This window comes from Phocoena phocoena, chromosome 10, assembly GCF_963924675.1.
Source record: "Phocoena phocoena chromosome 10, mPhoPho1.1, whole genome shotgun sequence".
In the NCBI taxonomy this organism is placed as follows: domain Eukaryota; kingdom Metazoa; phylum Chordata; class Mammalia; order Artiodactyla; family Phocoenidae; genus Phocoena; species Phocoena phocoena.
Window position 1 is genome coordinate 72,059,241 of NC_089228.1, and position 17,199 is coordinate 72,076,439.

The following is a 17,199-nucleotide window of genomic DNA, read 5'->3' on the forward strand; positions in this document are numbered from 1 at the left end:
CTGCTGGTGGCGCAGTGGTTGAGAGTCTGCCTGCCGATGCAGGGGACATGGGTTTGTGCCCCGGTCTGGGAGGATCCCACATGCCGCATGCCGCGGAGTGGCTGGGCCCGTGAGCCATGGCCGCTGAGCCTGCACGTCCGGAGCCTGTGCTCCGCAACGGGAGAGGCCACAACAGTGAGGGGCCGCATACCTCAAAAAAAAAAAAAAAAAAGAAAAAAAAAAGGAGGGCCTCTTGAAGAAGGAATGGACAGTGAGGAGATGAAGCCAGAGACAGACAGGAGGCTGGACAACCCTACCCATGGTGGGGAAGCCACTGGGAGGTGGGTGGCCCTTTGCCCTCTTGTCAGGGAGAGCTCTGAGTCTGGATGCTTGGGGCTGCCCTCTTTGCTGATGGGGAGACTGAGGCCCAGAACAGATGGGGCTGGTCCAAGGTCTCAGAGCAGTGGTGGTGGTGCCAGGGCTCAAACGAGGTCCCCAACTTGCAGTGCTGGGCTCCAGGCACAAATAATGGGGTGCCTTACACATGGCGCGTGGCTTGCTGCCTCTCCCCGAACAGGCTGAGCTGGTTCTCTCAGTCTGGGGCAGGGCGTGTGTGTGTGTGTGTATGTGTGTGTGTCTGTTAAGTGGAGGGGGGAACAGCCAGCTTTAGGGGAGCTGAGGGCTGGGCACAAGTGGCTGCCTCACTTCCAGCCCTTCCTTTCTCCTTCTCCCCAAAAGAAGGAAACTCTCATTGGGCCTTTGGCATTCGCTTACTTACAAAGGTCAGGGTTGAAAGCCTGATAAAATGCTCTTCTTCCCCCAGCCCAAAAGCTGCCCATGGATCTCCATGGAGGCTGAGCTCTGAGACAGTTATTGAGCTCTTTCCCCAGATCCTAGACAGGTCCAAACTAGAGAGGAAATGAATGATAAAAATGTAACTTTCTGACACCTGATATGCCATATTACGAGCTGGGCACCATTCTAAGTGCTCTTTACATCCCCCTTCACAAACCTGTGCGGGGCTTCCCTGGTGGCGCAGTGATTCAGAATCCGTCTGCCAATGCAGGGGACACGGGTTCGAGCCCTGGTCCCGGAAGATCCCACATGCCACGGAGCAACTAAGCCCATGAGCCACAACTACTGAGCCTGTGCTCTAGAGCCCACAAGTCACAACTACTGAGCCCATGCGCCGCATCTACTGAAGCCCATGTGCTCTAGAGCCCGTGCTCTGCAACAAGCCACCACAATGAGAAGCCCGCGCACCACAACGAAGACCTAACACAGCCAATAAATAAATAAATAAAATTGTTTTAAAAAAAACCTGTGCGGGAGGTACTCTTATTATCCTCATTTGGCAGATGAGGAAACTGAGGCTCAGAGAGGTTAAGTCCCCTGCCCAAGGTCCCACAGCTGGTGAGTAAAAGGGGCCAGGATTCAAGCCCAGGCAACCTGACTCTAGAATCCAATTCCCTCTGGTCACAGCCAGGACAGCAAGGAAATCACACAGGGATTCAGCATCTCTTTCCTTGGTCTCCTGTTCTTCCAGAGTGAGACTGGAAAGTTGGTGAGGTCTAGAGGAGACAAATGCATCTTGGAATCAGATCTGGGATCACAGCCCAGCTCCTCCATGTAGCACCTCAGGCTGGGTTTCCCCACCCGTCAAATGGGGATCATTTTGGGAGAAGCCTCCCAAAATCAAGGGAGACAAAAAAGCTAGCAGAGGTGAGAGGAAGGCTGGGGTAACGGTGTGGGGGTCCCAAATTGCCAGGACCCCCCCCCCCAATGGCCCCAGGAGCACTGGCCACAGGTCTCATCAAATTCCAGGTGCTTAAAAGCGGCGGTGTTCTAGCTTGGGAGAGTTTGCTACCTTGACCAGTGTAACCCAGAACCCAAAAACAGACCCTCACCTCCACTCCACTGAAGTGGGTTACCTGATCCTTGGCCACTAGGGGAAGCCCAGCCTTTCAGGGACGCAGCAGGGGGCCCCAGGTGAATGTAACCCACAAATGGCTTCCTTGCTAATTAACAGGGCCACGTGACAGGAACCTGAAAAGGCTGGTCTGTCCCAGTAAGCCCCAGCAGGGCTGACCTGGTGCGCCAGAGAGAGGCTTTGTCCAAGCGCAGAGGGGACTCCAAAGGTGGCACTGGGCTGGGCTAGAGCCACAGAGTGTGGGGGCGGGCACAGTGGGAGGAGCCTTGGGGTTGGGGACTGGAGGGGGGAGGAGTGCAGGAAATAGGCCCTCCGCTAGGACACGCTACCCAACGTATGGCCTGTAGACCTGCCGGACTTCACCTGGGAGCTTCTCAAAGTGCATCTGAATCTGATCTTGACAAGGTCCCGGGTGATTGGATGCACTTTAATTTTTCAGCTGCCTTGAGCTGAAATGCCTTTGAGTCATTCAACCTATCTGAGCCTCTGAGTGTTTCCTCAATTGAGAAAACATAGTTTTTAGTACACTGCCTGTTTCAATAAATAACTGATAATAATAATGATGATGTTATTATTGTTATTAATTTATTGGCTGGGAGAGAAGGGGCACCCTGTAGCCAGTCTGCAGTGGTCAAGGGAGGGCCTGGCTTTCTGAGCTGAACTACAGGAACAAGAGGAGCTTATATAATGGGACAGTAGAGGGTGTGTGTGTGTGTGTGCTGAGCTGCAAGCAAACCACACCTCCAGGGGACGGGAGTAAACAAAAATCTCCTTCACACCCCTGCCATGCACAGGTCAGCTCTCCTTTCGGTAGGCTGGTGCCAGCCTGTCCCTGGCCAGAAATATGTGCTCAGCCCCTGGGGTTCATGGCTTCCTACCTGTTAGCCTGGCCTGAGACACCAGGGCGGGACCCCAGGAGCAGGAATACCAGAACCAGTAGCCACCTTAGGGAGCACTGGGGTTCTCCTGGATAAGGAGCTGGGACAGTCCCTATATATTTATTTAGAACTGCAAAAAGTCCTCAGGGGAAAGAGAATGGCCCAGCTCCATCTGGGGAAGGAAACCCCAGGATTCTCAAATATCCCCATATAAAAGAATCACCCAGGAGCTGGTGAAAAGTCCAGAATCTGGGTCCTAGTCCAGTGATTCTGACTTCACGTACCCCAGGTGGGCCCCCTGGACCTGCATTTTAAATAAGTGTTCTCGGTGGTTGGGAGGAAGGTGATTTACATTTTGGAGGAACAAGAAAGAAGGGCCCCCAGCAATCAGGGCATGCTATTGGTGGGGTGGGGTGGTGGTAGATAAAGAAGCTTGGCTCAACTAACCCAAGAGGCAAGGGAGGAGTCCTGAGTGACTAGCAGCCTTGTCTCAGGCTGCAGCAAGTCCCTTATCCTGAGATTTGTAAAGATCCACATCTCTGCTTTCTCACCTACTTTAAAAGCAATTGTGTAGCCTTTTAAGACCCTTGTGTGGGCTCACAGGAGGCTTAATTAGGATTGCAATTGCATTAAGTGAAGCCCTTCTAATAGTTACTGGATAAATGTTAGGGAAATCCTGTAAAGAAAAATTTACCTGTCACCACCTTCACATGACTGTTTGCATTTTACCTGCTGCACCCAGCCTACCCTTGTGCAAACAGATTTTTACATGACTGTAGCCACAGAGCAAGTGGTTACTCCTTAATTCCCCTACACACTCCCACACTGATTCTTCCCCCTCCATCCTAGCAGCTATTCTCCAAGGGCTGGATACCGCCAGCATCTCAGAGAATTTCACAGACTCAGGGACCCTATGAAACTAATCCCAACCCCTTTGAGCTCTTATCATGGCCTCTACATGCCTCAGCTACAGGAACTGAAGCAGGAAGTGCTCAGAGTTGGAAATGCCCTGATAATAATAAATCATGCAGGAGTCGACAGATTTTTTCTGTAAAGGGTCAGCTGGGAAATATTTTTGGCTTTGTGAGCCATACTGTCTCTGCTGCTGTGACTCAACTCTGCCCTTAGTAGCATGAAAGCAACCACAGATGATATGCAAATGATGGGCATGGCTGACTGTGTTCTAATAAAACTTTATTTACAAAAACAGGCCATGGGCCATAATTTGCCAATCCTTGTTTTAGTGTTTTTCCTTTTAATGCTCTTCAAAGCACTGTCATATACCAACCTCAAGCAGTCATTCTGTAAGCAGTCTGGACACCAGCCCCATTTAACAGAAGAAAAAAACTGGCCCAGAGAGTGGCTAGGCCCCCACTTATTAACAGAGGTGGACTCCAAAACAGGTCTGGGATCTTCATCACATCCCAGAATCCCCAACACTGGTCCTTCCCCTCCCCAACTCCGTGCACATGTCCTGTTCAGCAGGAAGACCTCTGCTACACCCACTGGCACCCTGAGGAACACCCCAGAAACACTGGAGAGCCATCCCGCTGGGTGCACATTGCTTCCCACCCCTCCATGTGGTGCAACCAGGCTGAGTCAGATGGAGACTCAGCCCTACCCTGGGGAACGGGAGGAGGTGCCTCCCTGGGCTCCAGCCCTGCTGGTGGAGGCAGCAGTTGGCTAGAGGCGACAGGGCACCATACCTGCATCTCTCTACTGGAGGGACTGAACCCCACCTGCAGTCTGTTCAGTGCAGGCAAAAATGTAGAGAAGTATGTAAGGCAAAAATGTACAGAAGTGTGTAAGGCATTCCCCTTGGGGAAGGAGTTGGGGGGGGTGAGGGGGGAGGTGTTCTCAAGCAGATGCCCCTCCAGTCAAATTCCCCCTTGATTACCTTCCACAAAGTCCACTCTGCAAGCCGGCTAAGAGTGTGGTCTCTGGAGCCCCACTGCCTGGGTTCAAATATTGGCTGTGCATCATGGGGGAAACTGTGAGGTAATGGAAATGTCCCAAAACTGAACTGTACGGACGGTTACACAACTTGATAACTCTACTAAAAAAATCAGTGAACTGGACACTTGAGAAAACCCTGGCTCCGTCATTTAAAGCTGTGTGATCTTGGGCGTGTTACTTAACCTCGCTGTGCCTTGGTTGCCTCATCTGTCAAACAGGATCATAGGCTAGGATTCAACAAGTCAACAACACAAGGACTTTAGAACGGTACGTTGCACCTAAGAAGGGGTCGATAAACGTTTGGGACCCAGGCGAGGAGAGGCGTTTAGGCCTCACAGAGTTGTACTTGGCAGGACATGTGTGTTTGTTAAGGTCCTAAACCCTGCCTCCAAGCCACCCTGGCCCTCGTAGGCTTTGCTCCTGCTGTTTGCTCTCGCAGTGCTGGGTGCCCTTCCCTCTCAGCTCACATGCTAGTTCCAATCAGAGGTCATCTCTCTCTGTTCCTTTTGCACTTACTCTTTTATAGCAAAGACTCAGAAAGGGCTAAACAGCATTCGGTCAGCTCTGTTCACCAGCTGGTCTGAGATCCTTGGGCCAGAGAGAGGCAACGTCTTGTTTGCCCTGCTCCTGTCAGGGTGCCTTGTGTCCCAACTGTGACAACTTGGGTGCTGAAGTGAATCCAATAGCAGGGGTTGAGGCTGTAACATCCTCTGTGGGTCCCCACACAGTGGCCATAAAGATCAGTGAAGGTAATGGGGTGACAATGAAGGCAGGTGAGGTAAAGCAGTGATGGGTGACCCTCCTTGGGCCCAGAAGCTCAGATCATACACAAGAAGTGAATTCCTGTCCCCACCCCCTGGATTCCCCCTCAGTTATATAGGGTACAAACTGCAGAAAGATGCAGTGATAAGGTGACCCACAGGCAGAACCCCTTTAAAGGCAGGGTGGGCATGGTGTTTTCAGATGCCTGCAGACACACCACCCTGACGCAGGGGCCAGGGGCGGCTGGCAGTCAGGAGGGGCTTCCTCAGCCTCCCTCTGACCTGGCAAGAGCCTGTGACCCCAGTAAGTGACTTGGTGTCTGGCACAGGCTGGTATCCTGCTAGCAGTGGCTCCTGTGGATTTTTCCTGGGCCTCCCCAGGGCAGAGCCAAGTGTGTGGGCACGCAGATAGCAGCTCTCTCTGCCTGTGACCCCGGGCCAGGCGAAGCAGGGCTGGGAAATGGGGGTGGGGGGATGGCGGAAGCGGAAAGAGTGGGGGGTTGAAAGGACCACCCTCAAGTCCTCAGATCCAGGGGAACACTTTGTACTCAACAGTACTGCTGGGGGAAGGGTGAGGGAGGGCACTGCAAACCGCGGGAAGCCTTTCTGGCAACAATTAGGCAAATATAACTTCCACAGAGGAGGGAAAATAAACACCTCGGAAGAGGGACTAAGATCAGATGCGGGGACCCCCGCAAAGGTCTCCGACCTCGCTGTGGAGAGGGGCCCCTCCTTCCCTTTCCCAGAGACACCTCTCTCGCCGGGGGCTCCTGCCCGGCCAGCACACAGATTCAAACGCGTTCCTTCCCCTCTGCGCTGCCGCGTCTCCCGCCCTGGAGGCCGCGGATCGCCCGGAGTCCCGGGAGGGAGGTCGCCCCCGGGGTGGGGGGACCGCCCGGCAGCCCTGCGCCCTCCGGCTGCCGGGCACACTCACCGAAGTCCCGGGTCCCCTCCTCCGGGGCCTCCTGGGTGAAAATCCAGGGGGGGTTGGTGGCGTAGAGGGAGGTGGCGGGAGGGTTGGCGTGCTTCTTGCCGAAGAGTTTGCTGAAGGTGCCCTGCACCGTCGGGTTCTTTTTCATGCTGCCGCCGGCCGAGCAGGCGCCGGGGAGGAACGTCCCTCCGCCTCCTGCCCTGCTCCGGACTGGACTCCTCACCGTCTCCCCAGGGGCCTCTACCAGGCCATGCCCCCGCGCCGTCCTCCCCGCCCACCCACCGGGAGACAGGTGCTGCGGGCGCCGCCGCTCGCCGGGAAATGCGAGCTACCTGGACAGGTAAGAGGCTGCGGCTGCGACCCGGCCCCGCCCCGCGGCTGCGGCCGCCGCCGCCGCCGCCGCCGCCGCCCCGCCGGCCCGCCGCCCAACTCCCCCGGCCGCATTCCTGCCGCCTCCTTCCACAACTGGCCATTGTTGGCGGGGCCCGGTGGGCCCAGGACCTCGCCCAGCCCACGCCCAGCCGCGGAGACGACCCGCCCCCTCCCCCGGGTCGCCTCCCGGCCCCCCTCCTCCACCCCTCGTCCCCCGGGGAAGGGAGGGGGCAGGCCAGTTCCCAGCTTCTCAGGAGGTGCGTGACCACGTCGATCCGGAACTTCGGAAACGACTCTTGCGCCCAGCACTGGGGAAGTGGCTGGACACAGCGCGCGCGCTGAAGGGTTCTAGGGGCCCTCAGAAATGTGGGCCAGGCATCTTCCATGCCTGTAAGGAAATGCCCATAAGAAAAAAAGGTAAAAGCAATAAATAAAAAAACTAAAAAAGCAAAAAACTAATGTCCCGATCTGATGACTAGGGCGGAAAGTATCCTCATTGACAGAGCTCCAAAGAGCATGTAGGATGACTAAATCTTGGCATTTTTTTTTTTAAACACCAAATTCTTTTTCTTTTCTCTGTGAAGCTAAGTGAATATATATTTTACTTGTCTTTCAGATGTTTCAGGATGAAAAGTTGAAGGGAAAATATCTGGTACAAAGAGCAGTGCCACCCCAACTGTCTGGGAGAAAGAGGAGGAGAAATGCAGCGGGGGTTCTGATTGGGTAGCTCAGGGGAAACACTCTATCTGTGACTGGATCGCCCCCCCACCCAGCCTTCCACCCCGGCTGCCCAGAAAGCATCCAAATCTAACTAGAAATATAGTTGACTTACGACATTATATTAGTTTCAGGTGTACAACATAGTGATTTAATATTTATATAGATTATATGCCATTTAAAGTTATCATAAAATATTGGCCGTGTTCCTAGGCGGCACAATATGTCCTTGTAGAGTTTTTATTTTATACATAGTAGTTTGTGCCTCTTAATTCTCTACCCCTATTTTGTCCTTCTTTCCTTCCTTCTCCCCACCTCCACTAGTTTGTTCTCTATATCTGTGAGTCTGTTTCTGTTGTGTTATATTCATTCCGTTTATTTTTTAGATTCCACAAATAAGTGTTAGCATTCAGTATTTGCTTTCTCTGTCTGACTTATTTTAATAAGAATAATACCCTCTGGGCCCATCCATGTTGTTGCAGATGGTAGGATTTCATTCTTTTTATGGCTGAGTAGTATTCCATTGTGTGTGTGTGTATATGTATATACACATTTATAGGTATATATATAAATTAGATATCTTCTGTATCCATTCATCTGTTGATAGACACTTAGCTTGCCTCCATATCTTGGCTATTGTAAATAATGCTGCTGTGAACATTGGGGTGCATGTATCTTTTGAATTAGTTTTTTCATTTTCTTCGGATATATACCCAGGAGTGGAATTGCTGGATCATATAGTAGTTCTATTTTTATTTTTTTGAGGACCCTCCGTACTGTTTTCCATAGTGGCTGCACCAGTTTACATTCCCACCAACGGTGTACAAGGGGTCCCTTTCATCCTCTAAGTGGATGTAATTTTTAAAAACTCCAGGTGGGTCAAGCCCACAGAGGTTCAGTTCATTCTCCAGGGAGATGAGCTGTGAACCTTTAAGTTGCTTCAAGTCCTATACTAGCTAGGCTGGGGGTGGCTGTCCACCAGGGGAGGTCCCATCAGATGAGGACCCGGGAGACTGTGTGAAAGATGCAGAGAGTAGGGGAGAGTCAGTCCAAGGGGGTAGATTTGGATGCTTTCTGGGCAGCCGGGGTGGAAGGCTGGGTGGGGGGGCGATCAAGTCACAGATAGAGTGTTTCCCCTGAGCTACCCAATCAGAACCCCCGCTGCATTTCTCCTCCTCTTTCTCTCAGACAGTTGGGGTGACACTGCTCTTTGTACCAGATATTTTCCCTTCAACTTTTCATCCTGAAACATCTGAAAGACGAGTAAAATGACCACCTGTACTCACACACACACACACACTTTTCATTTTCTTTTTACTGACAGTTGAAAGGTGTGGATACCATGACACATCTCCCCACACCCACCACTACTTCAGTATCCACTGCCTAAGAATAAGGACATTCTCCTAAATGACCTCAATATAGTTATCACACTCAATAAATTTAACATCGATACACTAACATCTGAAATATACTCCACATTAAAAATTTCCCAATTATCCCCCCAAGATGTCATTTTAGTTTTTGATTTTTTTCCAGTCCACAGTCCAATCAAGGTTCACAGATTGCATTTGCTCGTCATGTTCCTTTAATCTCTTAATTTAGGGAAGTCCCCTGCTTTTGTTCGTTTTTCATGACAGTAACATTTTTGAAAAGTCCCCCCAGTGTCAAGGGACAGGATGAGAAGGGCCCTCAAGTCTTGTGGCTGTGAGGTCATTGTTTTCCCACCAGGAGGGGAGGGACTGAGGAACAGATTGGGGGACAGAGCATCTTTAAAAACACTCGTGTTTCCCAAATGTTCTTGGTTGGTGACACGCCTGTGGTCAACCTTGTCCTACCCCACCCACTCCTGTGGCACTCCTGTTCATTCAAGGAGTATTTGTGGAGGCTGTCCCAGTTGCCTGGTGCCGTGCTCAGGGTTTGTGATAACTGGGGATAGAAGAGAATTACAGAAGTCTTATTTCTACCATGGAGGATCTTAGGGTCTCATCAGGAAGCTGGGTTTACATGATTCAAGGTGGCGGACCATGAAGACCAAGTACAGAACAGTGACTGCTGTCACTAATACACACACAATAGGAATTCAGAGGAGGGGAGTGCCCAAGACACTCAGGCATGAGATAGGGGCTTCCTTCTAGGAGACCTCTGAGGTACGAGGTCCCTCCCACCTTGGGTTGCTGCTGGGCTCTTAACCCTGAACCACCCCCAGCAGAGCCACCATCCAGTGGCTCCATTCATGTACAACTTCCACCATATAATTAATATTCTTGAGAACCACTGTGTGCCCAGCTCTGGGCTGTGAAAGATCCAGAGAAATCAAAGACATGGTTTCTGAGCTCAAGTTGCTTTAGTCTATTTGGGGAGACAGGGAGAGACACATGGAGAGATGAAGGGTGGGGAGGCAAATGATGAGGGAGAGATTAACAAAAGGAGGAGCAATCAGGGTGGGCTGGAGGATCAGGGCGGGGGGGGGCACGTAGGAGGAGCAAAAACTTTTGCAGGGACTTACGATAGTGGAGCTGGGAATTGGGGGATGGTAGGGAGGTCACAGCAAGGTTGGCCAGGGTATGATGGGCTTAAAAAGGCCGGCTGGTAAAATCGGAAACAACCCAGATTGTCGAGCTAACAATGACTGGTTAAATGAATTATGGCATATTCACACAATGGAATAATAATGCAACTCTAGAAATGAATGAGTCAGCCGACTGTGTCCAGTTATCTACAAGATAAACTGATAAACTGTTAACAAAACCGTGTCTGTGTGTGTTTGTGTGTGTGTGTGTGTGTGTTACCGTTTGGGGCGGGATAAGTGTGATCATATTTGCTTGTATTTGCACAGAGAAACTATGGAAAGATACATGAGAAACTAGTAAAAGTAGTTACTGGGGGGAAGTGGAGGGAACTGGGCAAATGGAGTGGGAGGGAGAATTTTCACTGAACACCTTTTTACAGTTTCTAATTTTCAAACCATGGTAAATATATTTGCTGTTTAAAAATTAAAGAAAAGGGGCTTCCCTGGTGGTGCAGTGGTTGGGATTCTGCCTGCCGATGCAGGGGATGTGGGTTCGTGCCCCAGTCCAGGGGGATCCCACATGCCGCGGAGCGGCTGGGCCCGTGAGCCATGGCCGCTGGGCCTGCGCGTCCGGAGCCTGTGCTCCGCAGCGGGAGGGACCACAACAGTGAGAGGCCCGCGTACCGCAAAAAAAAAAAAAAATTATAAAAGTAAAAATTAAAGAAAAAAATAACTCAGCAGGAGAGTTTAGTCTAGAAGTGTGGACCACCACGAACCAGCAGCCTCTGCACCATCTGGGATCTTACTAGAAATGTAGGATCTCTGGCTCCATTCCAGACATTGGGTAACCTCTCTGGGTCTCTGCCTGTTCTTCTGTAAAACAGGCTATTAATTTAAGGCCATTATGAGATTCAGTGATCTGTTGCATTAAGGTACCCGGCAGAGGATCTGTACTTTAACAAGACCCCCAAGTGATTCAAGAGCATGTTAAGGTTTGAGAAGCTCAGGCCTAGAGTCGGTGGTTACCAGACAACGGAGCAGGCAAGGGTGACTGGTGGTAACAGCTGTGTATAAGGATCATCTAGCAGCTGGATGAAGGGCCAGGAGAAGGAGAAAGTGTAGGCTGAGGGGCTAAGAGAGGCTGCGTAATTGATCGGTTAATTGGTTAATCAGTTGGTATTGATTCAAGCAGGAGGGGATGTGGACACCATGCCGGTGGTAGAAACAGAAAGTAAAGTTGTTCGTTTGTGGGACATTTCTTAGGAAGAAAGGAAGGGCTTGGTAAACAGCTTACATATAGGGAAGTAGAAAAAACGACAACAAGAACTCTGAGCCCGTTTCCTCATCTGTAACATGGGAGTAATAACAGTACCCCCATCTGAGGGTTGTTAAGAAGATGAAGTAAGATAAAGGATGTGAAGTGCCAACACAGGGCCTGGCACCCAGGGGCCACTCCTCAAGTGTTTGTTCATTTCTCCTCCTTCTGGTCCCCTTGCTTTTGGGGTTAGTTTTGGTTGGGGATGGAGGAAAGGGGGGAACGAGAGTGACCCACGAACACCAGAAGGGTTTGCGGTTGCTGAGCCTGGACAGCAGGGCTCTCCCTGCCCTTACACCACCCATTTCACCCAGATTCCACTCCCATGTTGGTGCGTGAGGGGTGGGCAGCTTTGGAGGCTGAGTTCTCTGGAGCAGGCGTGGGGCCTGATTCTCTGTCCAGCTCAGCCCCCCAGACCATTGTAGCCCCGCTCCATCTCATGACAACACCTCACACCTGCTCCCCCAGGAAAAGAAACAGCCAAAAGCCCCATGCTGTGATTAGATCTCGGCTCAGCAATGACTTAGTCGCCTCCAAGAGCCAACTTCGCTGGCCGGCTCTGGAATGTGGGGTGGGATGAGGGAGGGCCTGGCAGGCGCAGTCTCCCCAGAGACCCAGCCAGGCCTTTGTTAGAGCTGTGGTCTCTCCTCCAACAAAGCCAAACACTCCTGGCTGGGGGAGTGCACTCTGAGTGGGGCGAAGGCAGGCTGAGAGACCCTGAGAGTCACCTCATTCCCCGACCCAGTTCTCTGCGGCTAGCTCTGCAGGGGCAAAAGTCAAAACTCCCGTCATGCCACTGAGCTGCAGCTCACCTCGTCCAGCCCCGTGTTCCAGGCTGGAGACACCTTCTACCAGACCAGCTCCTGAAACTGTCCCCTTCAGCCTGCAGGGCAGGGTGGGCTTCAATCCCCCCAACCTCGGCCTTCCTCTGGGCTGGGCAGGTGCCAGGAGATGTGATCAGGCTGAGAGAAAGTCTGGCTGGTGTGGAATCCTACATCCTGAGAAGGGGGTCAGGGTCATTACCTGGTGCCTGAGAGGATCCAAGGTCCAGCCCTGGGTAGGGGATGGTGTGTTAGGGGGTGCTGGGGAGAGACTCATTTCCCTTTGTAACCGCGGGCTCTGTGGATGGGACCATGGCATAGTGGGAAAGACCCTTGCTGGGGAATAGGTTTGAATCCTGACTGTGCTGTTTAGCAAGGGTGTGACCTTGGCTGAGTTACCACCTCCCTCTCTGAGCCTCAGTTTGTTCATCTGTAAAACAGGGGCTATTAATGCAGGTTTTTATGAGGTTCAACGAGATAAAGGGTTAAGATACCCAACAGAGAGTCTTGACTCGTGGCGATGACTTAGTACCTACGTGCTCCTGCCCCGGTTCCCTACCCTGACTTTGGGCATGGAGATGCTAAACAGAGAATAGCAAAGACAGAACAGAGGCCCTGAGAGTCTGCACAAGAGCGGTACCAATTCTACAAAGAACCTCAAGAAGGAAAATTACACCAGGGCCCAGGAGACAGGGTGGGGCAGGTGTCTACAAGGTTACCTCGAAGGCCAGACCGAAACATCCCACTGTAAAACACATCCCACCATCTGAAATCATGTGTCTATGTTTAAAAAAAAGATTGTTAAGTACAAAAGCAGAAAACAAAATTTCATGTAGATTGTGACTACAGGTAGATAAAGTGTATTTGTGAATGGCCAGGGGTTAGCAGGAAACAAGACTGTGGAGATGGCTCAGGGGGAATGCCAGGATTACATGTGGGATTTTTACTTTTCAGTAATGTGCTCTGTTGGTAGATCATTTGTTTTAACTTAAAATTCTACAAATAATAAAGAACATAATTTAGCACGGAATACATTTTGTTTTTTAAAAGAACACTGGATGGGGGTGGTGGTGGTGTGTGGAGATGTGGAGTCTAGTGGCTCTTCGGCCCCTAACCTCCCATGAGACCATGGAAGCTTCCTGAGCCTCAGTCTCTCCATCTGTAAAATGGGATGGCGGGCTCCAATACTCAGGTGTAGTTTCTCATCTCGTTAAAGTGCTCATTGGCTTGCAGAGCAGAGGCAGAACAGCATATGAGGCTGTCTGGCCCTCCTGTATAGGGGGTCTCTGAGGAAAGTGAGGTGAGCACTGGGATACAGGAAGCATTTCCTGGGCATGGCTGTCTCCTCTGCACCAGTCCTGTGCTCTGGTGTGGGAGGTCTAGCCTTCAAGATCAGTCCCTACCCTCTAGGAATCAGCACAGCCCTGCAACACTTCTCACTTGTTCTGGGGACCAACACTTGAACGGGGACTTTGAGCCCTGGGTGCGTTTCCATGCGACCGCTCCTGGGTCCAGCGTGTGTGTGTGTGTGTCCCTGAGACCTGGAAGGATCAGCAGCTGCAACTGCCATTCACTGAGCATCTTTTCTGTGTCAGACACAGGGGCCGAGTGGATTACGTGCATTAAGCCACTACCATCAAGTCAGCCCTGCAAGGAAGGGGCAATACACCCATTTTATGGATGGAGAAAAGATTTCAAATGACACCTACTCATACTCTATGACCAGTCAATTCTGTCTTAGGAGTAGGCCCCAAAGAAACCTTCACCCTGGTCCATAAAGGGACATGGATGTGATGTCATCGCAGTGCTGTTTGTGGGGATGGGGAACTGGAGACACCTGGGTGGAGAAGGGATCCACAGCATTTGGAAGCAAGTAACTAGATAGCAACACAGATGGATCTTAAAAAAACAGAATGTAGCGATCAAAGTAAACAACAGAATGAGATCTAAAACACACAAAACCACTTACGTAAATGAACACTACTTGCACACAAAACAACAATATATATTTTGCAAACACATATGAATAAGAAGATACTCATTAAGCACATTTGAATGGTTGCCTCTGGTGGCGGTGGGTGGAGAGCATGGCTGGAGACTGGGGATAAAGAGGGAAAATTAATACAACAAGAGAGGAGGACTTCATGGTCCAGTGGTGATAATGCACCATGAAGTGAGCTGTAGGAATAATTCAGCCACCTGTACTTGAAGTCCAACAAGGGAAATGCAAGTAAGGATCAGAGAGGTTAAGTAATTTGTCCAAATCACACAGCAGGTAAGGAGGAGTAGAGAGGATGTTTAAATAAGCAGGCCACCTCTAAGTAGCCTGCGAGGCAGTAGCAGGACCCTGAAAGCCACGTGCCCGCACCTCAACAGCAGAGGTTTGTGTGTGGCAAGGGGTGGGGGTGGTCTCTGGACCTTCCTGGGCTCCGCAAGTCAGCCCTGAGTCTCACTAGCTCTCCCCATCCTTCCCAAACACCCACTGAGCGCTGTGGGGTACAGATCACTGTCCTCACCTTCCAGGAATTTTTTTTTTTTTTTTTGCGGTACGCGGGCCTCTCACCGTTGTGGCCTCTCCCGTTGCGGAGCACAGGCTCCGGACGCGCAGGCTCAGCGGCCATGGCTCACGGGCCCAGCTGCTCCGCGGCACGTGGGATCTTCCCGGACCGGGGCATGAACCCATGTTCCCTGCATCGGCAGGCGGACTCTCAACCACTGCGCCACCAGGGAAGCCCACCTTCCAGGAATTTTAATGAGGAATAAAATGAGCTCACGCTGGGAGTGTGGCAGAGAAGTCAGAAAGGGTGGGCTTCCAGGAGACAGGACTGATTCAGTGCTGTCTGCGGCTTAGAAATGATAATAACAATATACCTCAGCATCTACCACGCAGCAGGCCCTGCTCCAAGCTCCCGTCCCCTCGTTCCCACCCTCTCCCAAGCAAGATATCATCTGCCCAGAGCCTTGGAGATCCCCGAACAGAGGCTCTGGCAGGGCTGCTCTTCCTCCCCTTCCTCCCTGCCTGCCTCCGCTCCTGGCCTCTCCCAGCGTCCTCAGAAATTAGGGGTCATTACCATCAGGGCTCACACCTGATGGTCATTACCTCGGCTCTCACAATGTGAGCAGAGCGCACAAGTCATCCCCACCTCAACCCCCAATCTGCCTGTGGGTCCCAAAGTCTACCCCGTGCCCGACAGTCAGTGCTGACACCATTTCAGGAAGGAAACAAGCCCTGGGCCCAGCCCGAGCCAGTGGGCTGAGGGCAGGAAGTCGCCAGCTTGCTTGGCCTCTGCCACCCTGGGCCTCCACCTTTCCTCCCCTACTGACCCAGGGAGAAGCCCAGGGCACTCCTGCATTTCTGACACATTCCTGGAAGGCGCCCACCAAGTCTGGTGTTGGGGAGACGGGACCCTAAGGAGGTGTGTGTGGGGAGGGGTCAGGTTTTGAAGATGGGGAGAGGACAGCCCATTCAGCCACCTACCCCTCAAAGAAATTACCCACCCAAACATAACAAAAACTAATAGTTATGGAGCGCTCATCCTGTGCCAGGTACTGTCCTAAGTGTTCTGCCCAACTCTATCAGTTAGGGACCTTTAGCCCAACCATTTTACAGATGAGCAAACAGAAGTACAGAGAGGTCAATTACTTGCCCAATGTCACACAACTGATGAAATGGTAGAGCCAGGATTCAAGCTCAGAAAGTCTGGCTCCTGGGCCTGCAATCCCATCCTCTATACCACAGCAACCCACCATCGATCCACTCATTGACCATCTGCCCATCCACTCAGCCATGGCCACCCCCACCCAGCCACCTGTCTACTCACCTATCCATCCATCCCTTCATCTCCTAACCCCGTTTGAAGTGGTCCAGGAAAGGGAACAGCAAATATTGAATACAAAGGCTTAGAGGGGAGAGAGCAGGGCATTTAAAAAAATATGTATATATACATCTATTTAGGCTGCACCAGGTCTTAGTTGTGGCACGTGCAATCTTCGTTGCGGCATGCGGGATCTTCAGTTGCCATGCAGGATCTTCTGGTTGCGGCAGGTGAACTCTCAGTTGCGGCATGCACGCGGGATCTAGTTCCCCCACTAGGGATTGAACCTGGGCCCCCTGCATTGGGAGCACAGACTCTTACCCACTGGACCACCAGGGAAGTCCCAGGGCATGTTTAAGAAAGTAGCTACTGCATAGAGTGAGGGAAAAGATAACAAGAGATGAGACTAAGAAGGTGACCAGGGCTCGAATCAGCAGGGTCTGCCCATCCACCATCTATCCACTTGCCCACATCCATCCACCTGCCCATCCACTCTCCCACTCCTTTGTCTGTCCATCCATGGGTTCATGTGTCCATCCATCATCCATCCATCCATCCATTCATCCACCCATCCTTCATCTCTGTACTTTTTTTTTTTTTTTTTTTGCGGTACACGGGCCTCTCACTGTTGTGGCCTCTCCCGTTGTGGAGCACAGGCTCCGGACGCGCAGGCTCAGCAGCCATGGCTCACGGGCCCAGCCACTCCGTGGCATGTGGGATCTTCCCGGACCGGGGCACGAACCCGTGTCCCCTGCATTGGCAGGCGGACTCCCAACCACTGCGCCACCAGGGAAGCCCCATCTCTGTACTTTAGAAGGCAGATAGAAAGAGAGGAAGAAAGGGAATGGAGAGTTGGCTGGGTACATTTATTCCCCGTCAGTGATTTCTTGTGAAATCATGAGAAACATGAGGGTGCCTGGAGGAATATTAGGACTGCTGGAGGCACCTGAATAACTAGGATGCTTTCCTCCTCTCTCCACTCACCCCACTACCCACAGCTCAAAGGTCCTGGGAATTGTGGGAAGAAGGAAGTGCAGAGTGAGTCAGTATCAAGGTTGTAAGACCCATCCAGACCTTGAAACTGCAGCCCTCAGCCCTGCCCCTGTATCTCCTTAGGAAGATAGAAGGAATTGTGTTGTCAAAGAGGGGTCACAATGCCCCCAGCCCCATACAATTCTCCCTAACTTGGCATCCCAGTACCCTCTCAAGAGT